This window comes from Drosophila eugracilis, unplaced genomic scaffold (genome assembly GCF_018153835.1).
Source record: "Drosophila eugracilis isolate 14026-0451.02 unplaced genomic scaffold, ASM1815383v1 contig_1817, whole genome shotgun sequence".
In the NCBI taxonomy this organism is placed as follows: Eukaryota; Metazoa; Arthropoda; class Insecta; order Diptera; family Drosophilidae; genus Drosophila; species Drosophila eugracilis.
Window position 1 is genome coordinate 5,969 of NW_024572663.1, and position 4,144 is coordinate 10,112.

At 39.0% G+C, this 4,144-nt stretch overlaps 1 pseudogene; it reads right to left on the reverse strand.

Moving 5' to 3' along the window:
• Positions 1-1,937: 1,937 nt before the first annotated feature.
• Positions 1,938-2,805, reverse strand: LOC121529732 (annotated as a pseudogene).
• Positions 2,806-4,144: the final 1,339 nt, after the last annotated feature.

Sequence of the window (4,144 nt, forward strand, 5' to 3'; positions counted from 1 at the left end):
ACAAAGCATTATCAAATGCTGACTTCCAGTGAGTTCAAGGAACACTGAAAAAAGGCACAAGAATATAATCATTTTTTGTTTTAAAAGCAGAAGGTACAACATTACCCTCAGAAAATATTTAATTTTCAATTAGAAAAGATGAATTCTTAAATTAATACTATACAACAAAAAATAACCTATTAACAAAATCTTGAAAATAAAAATTTAATTTTTAAAGTGCAGTCTTGTGTTGGAGACCTTCTTTCATCTTTGTGTGTGACAGGAAATAAAACAAAGCAACATGTAACTTGTATGGCTGCCAGAGTCAAAGGCGAGGCTGGAAATCCTATTAGAACGTGTCTTGCCTGCCAACCCGCGTCTTCTTCCCGCTGCTGTTGGCCGCTCGCTCTAGAAATTCCGTTTATATTTCACCCAAGAAGGCATAAAGCTTCGCTTTTTCCTCTCCATCTGTTATTACTTTTACTTACAGACTTGTAAAGGAATTTATAATGTATGCCGTTGCCTGTATGCATTACCAAGTTTGACACCAACTATGGCAACGCCTACTTCTTCATACAAAATCGTCAATTCGATTTTTAATGGATATCTATAAAATAATAAATTTATTTTTGCTAACTATCGATTATTAAAGGTAACAGCTAGTCGGGAACACTGGCGTTTGTCGCTGGTTCTTTTTTATATTATTTTCAGATTGCAAACATTAATAAGGCAGATATTTACTTATGGATTGATGGCGCAATAAAAGCCAATGCAAAGGAAAAAGGCAAGGACCCTCGAACAATCTGGTACGAGATTGCGGTTGCTAACTGATTTCTCACCCATTTTGTGTGTTTTTCTCCCCTTTTCCTGGCATAGTCCCATCCGCCGTCGTGTGTGAAATGAAAATTCTAAGTCGAGTTCGCATTGTTTTATTGCCATTTTGTTGCCTCTTTAGCCCCTTTTCTATCCTTTTTACATATTTTTATTCTGCTCTCCCCATGACCCTTCGTTTTTCCCACTAGTGCTTAAATCCATATAGATTTTAAAATATGGTTGAAAATTAACAACTTAATTTTTTGAGTTTTTTATTTTCTTAAATTTAAATTAATTTACATATACTTATACGTTCATTGATTGGGATACATTTGTCAAATCGGGTAAGCAGTTTAAATTTTGGTCAGAATTTGTTGGATCAGTAGAGGAAATATTTTCCACTCAACAATTGATGAAGGATAGTAACAATCTCACTCGGTTTGTTTAAACCTCTTAGCAGCTCATGAAAGTGAAAGAGTATTAGAACTAGCGATCTGTTTTTCTTATGCAGTTTTTAATGCGGTTGCAAGCTAATCAACCCTTAGCTGATTACAGCTATGTTCAAAATTTTTGATGGACCGAGTCTGCTTTTTCCCTTCTCGTTGTGCTGCTTCTCTAAATGCCTATCGCCTTATGCGTTGATTTTCCGCTTGCTTTGGTTTACAGCACCAACTCAATTTTGCTTCAACCTTTTGTTCATCCGAATATTTTCCGGCGTATCCATGTCAAAAATGACCCATTACACGTAGGGTTGGGTGGGAATAAATTCCATGTGTGAGTATGCAATAGCCAGAATGGGGAAAGCTTTTATTTTTGGGACCATGGTTGGTAATTTATTGTTTGACATTCAAAGTACTTTTTGAGTCAATTATTTGGGGAAATTGGTATCAAAATATTTACGAGCTGTTTATTACATTATGCAAACTTGACTTCCCAAATGTCGAATTCCTAATCCTTCTAAGAAATATTACGGCGGAAATAGTAATGAAACATCTCGGCCAGGTAAAGTATCCGCGTATCTAGCCATGCATTTATGTTGGTCAGTAATTTAGTAACCGAGGAGTTTCCAATGACAAGTTTTTATTCTTCATCAGCTAAAGAGTAAAAGATGATTAAATATGAATGGTGCGGTTGTTATAAGGCCCTTACTCTTTTCCCTTTTTTCCGTCATTGCCGACCAGTTTACGGTTGAGATCATCCAGTTCTATTGAGACGCTCTCATAGCCCAGACCTCTTTTGGCAGAAATATCCGTTCCGAATTTGAGCCGGCAAGAGCTAAGAATCAGCTCTAGACTCTGGGGGATGATCGGCCAGACGGGAATAAAGCCCTAACCACATGCTTGAGAACCCTAGGCTCTGGTTCCAGCGTCAGTTGGTGTACAACCCTGGCCAAAGTGTGGATTAGATGCGGTCTACGGGCCAGTCTATGACTGCCAAACTTTAAGCCCATTTCATGTTCCAAGATGCGGAACAACACGAATGCGCAGAGTGCCTTACTCATGCGGGTGCCCCAACTCGCTCGCGCAACATAAGGGAATTAATTCAGTGCCGAGGAAGTAAACAACGATCTCCGGATGATCCGATTTCAGGAGCCCACAGATAACGCCCAGAACAGAGAGGCGAACACGCTCAACGGCCCGAGTTTGCCGGGTCATTTTGCAATGGCATCAAATAGCACATTAACTGACAGCGCATCAGCATAATACCAATAATGGGATGAGGCCATTACCTGAAACAACCCGATGGCAGCACAAATCGGTGCGACTGCTGGCCGCTCAGTTCTTGTCCTGATAAACTGTCGGGTAGATTGACACCATTTCTTCTTTGCAGCAATCCACTTACAGCTCCAAACGAATGCCACAGCAATGGACCCAGAGTGTCGATTTGGCTGCGTCTTTCGCATAGCTCTAACATTGCCAAAAAACGAGTTTCCTTAAGGCAAAGATCGGAGATCCAACCGTAGACACGCTCAGTATCGATGCGCTGTTCACAACCTGAGTTTGAGGCACTCATTGTAATATTAAAAAGAAAAACGTTGTAAATTTCCACCGAACAACAATTATCTGTTGACCAGCCTGCTGTGTGGCTGTAATGTTCTCTATGAGTTGGAAATTTAGAATGTCCTATGGCTTTAAGTTTGTCACTGCTTTTTTGCCTACGTTGACCTTTATATCTAAGTAATTATGATGATCAGTTTAGTTTTCTTAAATTCCAATTTCCTAAGATGTATTTTTTGAAGTTATGAAATTCAAAAGTAGAACCGCTTGAGATCCAGCCGACAAGCGATTTGTCATCTCTCGGATGTACCATCACCACTAGATCATAAGACGGCGTCATTTTGAATCATTTCTAAGCCGAATATCAACTGGATGAATGTTGGGCCATCGGAAACGAGCTGATGAGCTGTCATTAGAGGGAATGCATCAAACTACAGGCGCAAGACTTGTCCCCACACCCCATCAATTATGCATAACAATGAGCAAGAGCACACATTCTAAGACATGCAATTAAATTCAAGCAATTTGCAATAATTTATGTGGGGCAACGATACGGTCACTACTGCTTCCGTGAAGAGGATAATACAAAACGGAAGCGAAATCAGTTTTGGTCTTCTACATGTGCAGGTTAGAATGGTCCTCTATTTTTGCGTGACGTGTTAATTGGCAGCGACTCTATAACATGAAGAACAACTTGCTGACCCGGCATATCACAATTTGCCTTGCTAATTTTGACAACTAAAAATTAAAACAGGAAAGTCAAACTAATGTTATGGCAGCGATAAACGGAGATTATCAAACAATTCAGTTGGGCAGCTGCAGCGGTTCCCAAAAAATGATTTGCATATGCCAGCGAAATGTATATTAATTAAGTGATGCATCACAAATGCAAGAATAAGCCCATGCGCGGACAGCACTTTTTATCTTTACATGCTAATAGTTATCTTTTTTTTTTGTTCCCAAATTATGAAATCAATTTTCTGGCTAATTAGCTCAGTCATTCGCAGTTACATCGCAAAAAACTGACGAATTTTGGAATAAATATCAGATAGCAGTTCTCTGCTAACCAATTTAAAGGTAATTATGATAGCAAGCGGGCACGTAGCCTAAAAAATCAAATTAGTCTCGGACTGCCCTATTTATTGTATATATATAATAGAAAATAAAAAGTTGCTACCAGCATTTTGTCAACTAATTTGCAAACGAAATTTTTTTCCATTCTGAGCTTGTTTTCGGCTGTGGGTAAACACCACCACACTATGTTCATCATGGGAAAGTAGTTAGGGACAAGGCCTAAGAACAAACAAGCAACCAAACTGACAACCATATTTGGTAATTAGCTAATGTACGGCAGT